The 7,099-nt window shown below is 40.4% G+C and overlaps 1 non-coding gene across 1 annotated transcript; it reads right to left on the minus strand.

Moving 5' to 3' along the window:
• Positions 1–5,759: 5,759 nt before the first annotated feature.
• On the minus strand, positions 5,760–5,878 carry LOC133384706 (5S ribosomal RNA). The gene has a single exon (XR_009762646.1). It is a non-coding gene; the product is annotated as a 5S ribosomal RNA (ribosomal RNA).
• Positions 5,879–7,099: the final 1,221 nt, after the last annotated feature.

Here is a 7,099-nt window from a genome sequence, read left to right on the forward strand (position 1 = left end):
ATCAAATTCACACTTTCCAAAACAATATGAGAAGTGAGACACAGCCCTCCTTCAAGTCACACACCAAGCAAACAGTGTTTACAAAAATGCTTATGTAAGGGGAAAGTGTTCATAAAAATGAATATATGAGTGAAAATAACATACAAAATGCATTAGATGAAGAGAAATTGTTTGCAAAAATGTGTACATTAGTCAAAACTGTGTACAAATATGTGTTTATTAGGAAAAATTCACACTAAAATGCTGAAAAAATTCATGAGAATTTTTTTTTTAAATCTACAAATTGCTGCAGAAATGTCAAGAACTGAATTTATGATTGGAAAAAGAGAAACTGAGAGAACAGAAATGGATTGATCTTTCCATCCCTACTTAAGATGCAATCCTATGGTCCCTAGAAGGACATCCCAGGAGTCGTGGGGTTTTGCAGCTCTCCAGTTGTGGAGAATGATATCTGTGCGTGGTCTGTGTCTACACCCAGAGACCTCCTTGCTGCAACTGTTCCAATAGCCTTGGGAGGGGGGAAAGGCGCTTGTTAGGGGAGATCAGGGGAAGCTTTGAATGTGCTGGATTCAAAGTCCTCCTGTTCTCCTGAGACACCCCTGGAATAGGGGAGGGAAGGATGCTAGACCTCCAATGGGAGAGGACATATTTTTAAAGACCATGGAAAGGGAAGGGAAAATGCCACACCCTCAACTCCACAAGCATAAACCTGGTAGGGTTGTAGATTTGGCTGTTCCCCTGCCTTAGGTTCTCCCTCTCTTGCTTTTTTTGGATCTCTCTGCCCCAAAACAATAGCTTAAAACAATATAATCTAAACACCAAAATATCATGAACCACAATTTTGAACAGGAGTTGTGCCTGCAATTGAGAGCCGGTACATTTCCAGCAAATCTTTTGGTTATGTAGTCTATTCACGTTTTACTTTCTAGCTAGCAGGAGATATTTATATCTATCTCTTTATATTTATATGATATATCTACAATATAATTTGGGTTATCTTTCCATTTACTCAATTCACATGCATATATCTTCCCACTTTCTCAGGAACTTAGTCTAGCTTAAAATGCTGGTTCATTCTTCACAAAAATCTACATTGCTGTGTCTCTTTCAGGATTTATATCATATATATACTGTACACAATATATAAAGGGGGCTTGGGGAAAAGTATACATTCACCAGCACTGGAAATTAATTTACTATGTATCATTATAACTTAACATTATTTCTGTGCATTATAATAATGGAACTTGCTGCTGCATTGAAATTGTAGCAATTTCCTCTCTAGCTAACAATAATTCACTAACTGTGGCATAAACAGGAGTTTTTTTCCCAGAAAAGAACAACAGGAAGGAAATTGCAGGGCAGAAATCCTTTGAATGAGAGTTACTGTATCCCCAATAAAAAAAGAAGAATCACTTATGAAAAGTGATGGTAAATGATTAGTTTATTGTCATACACAAAAATGGTCAGAAAATTAGCAGGAAGCAGAGGCATCTTTGAAATGCCTCATTTCTGAAAGCAATCAAATTGGCCAATCTGGAGTATGACAGACCATATTCCCAATGTAATAAGACTTGTCATCAGGATTCACCTTCCCAGCTTTTTTATTACTAGTCTACAGCTGTAATCATACATACACTTACTTGGAAATAATTCCCACATAACTCTGTGGGGTTACCTTGAGAGAAAACATGCCTAGGATGGAGATGGAGATTGCTGAGATGTCCAAGACTGATCTGGATGGTACAGGATTAAATGAGTTATCTGTGACCTCTGGAAAACGTTGAACAGGCTCTTCTATAGCATGTTGTGCCTTCTAAATTTTGGGTTTTCTTGAAGAGACCCTTCTTCTACTGTATTTCTTAATTAAATTATTATGATTATATGTATGCAGTGTGGAGCCATTTATTGTCTCTGATACAGCTCCCATCATGGCCCTAGACTATGGCAAGCATGTCCCCATTTGTATTAAAAGATGCAATCAGCCAATTCATAGGGAATTTCAGGAGCATCACAAAGAATATAGGGGTATGCATTAGAGATGGATGAAAGGTTCGATTAAATTCAAAGCCGAATTTATCAAATTTGCACTATCCAAAACAACACGAGAACTGAAACACAACCGTCTGTTGAAATTTGCACTTACCAGAATTTTGCAATGCAGTTCTCCAATTAAGCAATGTTTGCTAAAAAGCATTTATTAGGGGAACATATACATAAAAATGAATATGTTAGTGAAAATAACATATAAAAATGCATTACATTAAAAGAAAATGCTTGCACAAATGTGTACATTAGTCAAAACAGATACAAGAAATTCTCCCTAAAATGCTGGAGAATTTTCATGAGATTTTTTTTTTTAAAAAAGTGCAAATTGCTGCAGAAATGTAGACAACCAAATCTAAGATTGGAAAGAGTGAGAAATGGAGAGAACCAAAAATGGACAGATCCTTCCATGCAGGTATTGCATCCAGGTTTTCATCTTAAAGCTGAACAAAAAATTCTCAGAAGTCATTTTTCTGAGATTTCTCAGAAAATTGTAGATTCTCCTCTCAAAAAAAAATGTCCACAATTTTTTTTGTAGCAGCCACCATTCCAAACATACAAAACACACACAGAGGAGCCTAGAGCATCTCTACGTCTGGAGCACTGTGGAACATGTAAAATAATGACTAGCAGCAGCAAGCAAACGAAACAAAATAAACCCCTTAGGCAAAAGAAGAAGAAACTCTGCTACTGCTACTGCCATTGCTAAAGGGTGAGCCCCGTTCCCGAGGAACTATTAGAGAATTCCTCCTCCCCCTGGAGAACTTCAGTGAAATGTTCCCCTCTAATTTGTCTGCCCACAAATAGGGTGCAGAATTCAGAGAGGCCATTGGTGCACAGCTGTAATTCAGCTACATCTGTTTTAGCTGTGAAGAATTATTTCCACATGTGGATCTATTCCCACCTGGCCTGGGGACACTGACTTGTTTTATTTATTTATTTAACTTGTATACCACTTCGTATATCAACCGCAACATCTATGTGGTTTACATAACCCTATCTATTTGGTTTCCTTGGAAAGGTGGTCAGTAGAGACTGTGATCTTTTTTAGGAAATATGGTTTTTATTTACACACATTCCAACCTGAGCTTAAGATGGAGGGGTTCAAAGCATTAGCAGTCCAACAGGATCCTGCATTCTCTTACAGGAGGCATGCTAAAGCCATGGTGCAGGGAGCCAGCCTCTCTGCCTGTCTCCAGTTCCCAGCTTTTCTTCTGAATCAACTAAAAACATGGCCCTCTTTTTTCCCCTAGAGTGGGGTGGGCTCTCCTGAAGAGTTTCAAAAACAATAGTATCTCCCTGGCCTATTTGACAGTTAATGGGCACTTGATAGAGCCATTAGCCCACCTGGCCACTTTGTTAGACTAACAAAACAGACTCATTTGACCAGCAGAGCAGGTTTCTCCACTGCAGTGCTCGCCTTCAGGTGCAGGATCCCAAATCAGAGGCTGGAAATGGGACTCACAGAAATCATCTATCTCAACCCCCAAACCCATAACAGTATGAATCACCAATACATGAATCATTGCAGACCTGTCCAAGAATGGCTGTAGCTGGTGCAATAGTGATAGCTGGTAAAAAGCTGTTCTAGCCGCTGTTGCTACCTGAGCTGCAAGCAAGAAAGATGGATTGAGAAGCACCCCCAAACTATGCACCAATTCTTTCAGAGGGAGGGTAATCCCATCCAATACAGGCAAATGGTCAGTCCCCAAAAAACCCACCCACAGGGCCTCTGTCTTCCCAAGGTTAACGCTTAATTTTTTAGCCCTCATCCATTCAACAACTGCATCCAAGCAACATTCCAGATCATATTCAGCCTCTCCTGGTTTAGATGTTATGGAGAAATAGATGCTGATGACACTTTGCCCCAAAATTCCTAATGACCACTCCCAGCAGCTTCACATAGATGTTAAACAGCACAGAATCATGCCCTGCAGCACACCACAACACAAGGACCATGGAGTTAAGACATAATCTCCCAATGCTGTTCTCTGGACACGGCCCTGGAGATGGGAATAGAACTACTGTAAGACACTGCCCCTCAATACCCATCTCATAGAGCCAGTACATGAGAATATCATGGTCAATGGTATCAAAAGCTGCAGACAGGTCAAGAAGTAGGAGCAGAAATGCATTCTACCTGTCTCTAGAAACAGGTCATCCATCAAGGTGACCAAAGCTGACATTCAGGACTGAACGATACTTAGGGTTTCCAGGTTCAATCCCTGAGACTGATCCTGTATCTTTAGGAGAAGAGAGAGTCAGCCAAGTGCAGGTGTTCTTGCAACTCTGTAATGGGAAAAACCACAAGGTGGAATTCTCCCTTCCCCCTGCACAACTTTTAAAGATACAAAAGACCTCTTGGTTGCCAGGCCCGGCCTGTTTACTTTTCTCACTATTGAGACCACTTCATATATTACTTTTTCATACACAGAAATTTAATATTTGTATAGGAAAAAGTATTTTCTATATAGGAAAAAGTACTTTGTAAAATATGAAGGACAGTGGCTGCCCAGTCAGTATAACCACTGTACAATATCTACTCAGCCACTGTAATTACCTTTTTGTTTTGAGTGCCCTGTTGTCTGGGTCTTGGTTCAGGTGTGTATCCAACTTTGATGCGCTTATGGAAGGGGTGTGCAAGTAGTGCCCCCTCCCAAGTGTGGAGGCTTGGATGAATATTGTGTTATGGAAAACCAAAGTCTGTGTGAAAGTACATAATGCCATCAGTGTGATCCTAAGCACATTTAATAAATAATGTCATATCAAACTTGCACATCACAAAATATTTTACGGTCATGTCCATAAGCACCAGGAGTGTAGTCACCCAGGGGTCTTAGTCCCCCTGCTTTTTTGGGAGCAGGGTCCCTAAGTCTCCAAGCATCCTACAATCAGCATGAAAAGGGAGTGTGTTAGTCACCGAGAAGAGTCTTCTAATATGCTTCCTTGCCTTTTCTGCTGATTGGAGCCAATCAGAGTGAAAGGAGGTGAGTCAGCCACTGAGAAGATTCTTCTAAGTTGCTAACGCTCTCCACTTTCATGCTGATTGGCTCCTAGAGATGTTTGTTGTTGTCAGAGAATGCATTAACAAAGATCTCATTCTTAATCCAGGAGCAAAAAAGGGTGTATGTGGCTGCAACTATCATGAAGGGACTCTGCACTTCTGAATTTTCTACTAAACAACTGATAAATACCTATGTAACTTTGTGTCTGGAGACTTATTATTAAAACTCACTTTCCATAACTGTAAGGAGGTATGTCCACATGCATGCATCCCAGGCACCTAAATGAGGGGAGAGAGCAGCATAGGGACATAAGCAGGTGTCTTATTCCAGGGGTTCCCAAACTTTTCTTCTACATAGACCACTTGAAAATTGCTGAGGGTCTGAAAGTATCTGAAAATTTACTATGGGCATATGCAAGATAATTAACTCCCATTAGTAATAACAGCAAGAATTTACAATTATTATTTCAGTTGTTGAAGTAGCCACTGTTCTAAAAGAAATTAGAGATTATCTGCAAGAGAGAAAGAATACTTCTTTTCTGAGCCTTAAGGTAAAACAGATTTTAAGAAACTCAGATGAATCTGAGGTACACATAAACAAGTTTAAGACAGAAGTAAACCAGTTCTATGAAAACTCTAGTAATTACTGGGACACATGGACTGCCTGCTTTCATAATATAACAGAACGTTTTTTTTCTTTTTCTTTTTTAGCCTACCGCACCCAGTATTCCCAGGCGGTCTTCCATCCAAGTACTAACCGGGCCTGACCCTGCTTAACTTCTGAGATCGGACGGGATCAGGTGCTTTCAAGGTGGTGTGGCTGTAGACTGTAGGTTGCACCGCCTTCTGAGAGCGCTATCTTCTTTTTGCACGCTAGAAAAGCTAATGTTAACTATGATAAGTCTAAGATTCTGGTTTTCTCCCGCAAAAGGACAAAACACTGTTGGAAATTAAATAACCATCCACTTGACCAAGTTCCATTTTATAGGTATCTGGGTATAACATTCCACTCTTCTGGTACTTGGAAAATGCATATCACCAACGCAGTTGAAAATGCTCAGAGAAGTCTAAGTGCATTACTTGTTTTTTTCTTTTCAAGAGGGGGGCAGTATATCCCTTCAGTGATGCAAGTTTTTAATGCCAAGGTCATCCCTCAGTTGCTATACGGCTAGCAACTTTGTGCTCAGGGTAACTATGCCCGTATGGAATGTGCCCAAACTAAATTTTTAAGAAGTATACTTGGTGTACCAGGCTGTGTCCCTAATGTAGCCCTACGACTGGAGGTTGGTGCTCTGCAATTGGAGTCGCGGGCCTGGATCCTTAGGTTTAACTTCTGGCTTAAGATTATTTTTGCCCCTCAAGGTTTAGCCCCCCCTCACGCTGGCAGATAGTTTTCAATCCCAATGGAAACATTCTGTGAATAACAAATTGCTTTCCCTCACTTTCTCGATAAAAGCGCTATTAGGCCTCGGTTTTTCCAAGGCTAAAGATGCCATTACTCAACGAATAAGAGATACCGAGATGGAAAACAACCTGAGTTTAGTAGCAGCCTTTCCAAATTTACGGCTCTATGGCGCCTTCCTCGCGCCTGCGGCCTATCTCTCCAACCTTAGTATTCCTAAGTACAGAAAGGTGTTCACACTTGCAAGATTTAATGTACTTCCCTCAGAGCTCTTAGATGGTAGATTCAAGAGAGTTCCTTATGACTTACGGCTCTGCCCCTGTGGCTCTGGAGCAGTCGAATCAGTAGACCATGTTATCGTATACTGCCCCCTTTATCAAGACCTCCGTGACACCTTCATTTATCCTCCTATGTATAACATGTGCAGAGGCCCAGAGACAATTGTCGTTTACCAACTCGTGGACCATCGGGATCCACAGGTTACTAATATGGTGGCCAAGTTCTGTGTAGCTGCCATTGCACGCAGGAAAAAGTGGGCCTAAAGATTTTAAAAGTTTTTATAATAATGTATTTTATGATTACGTCGTCTATCTGTATTGGCTGGTCCTTGACTGAAATAAATTTATTTACGATTTACGAACATTTTT

The sequence above is a fragment of the Rhineura floridana genome, chromosome 4 (assembly GCF_030035675.1).
Source record: "Rhineura floridana isolate rRhiFlo1 chromosome 4, rRhiFlo1.hap2, whole genome shotgun sequence".
Lineage (NCBI taxonomy): Eukaryota > Metazoa > Chordata > Lepidosauria > Squamata > Rhineuridae > Rhineura > Rhineura floridana.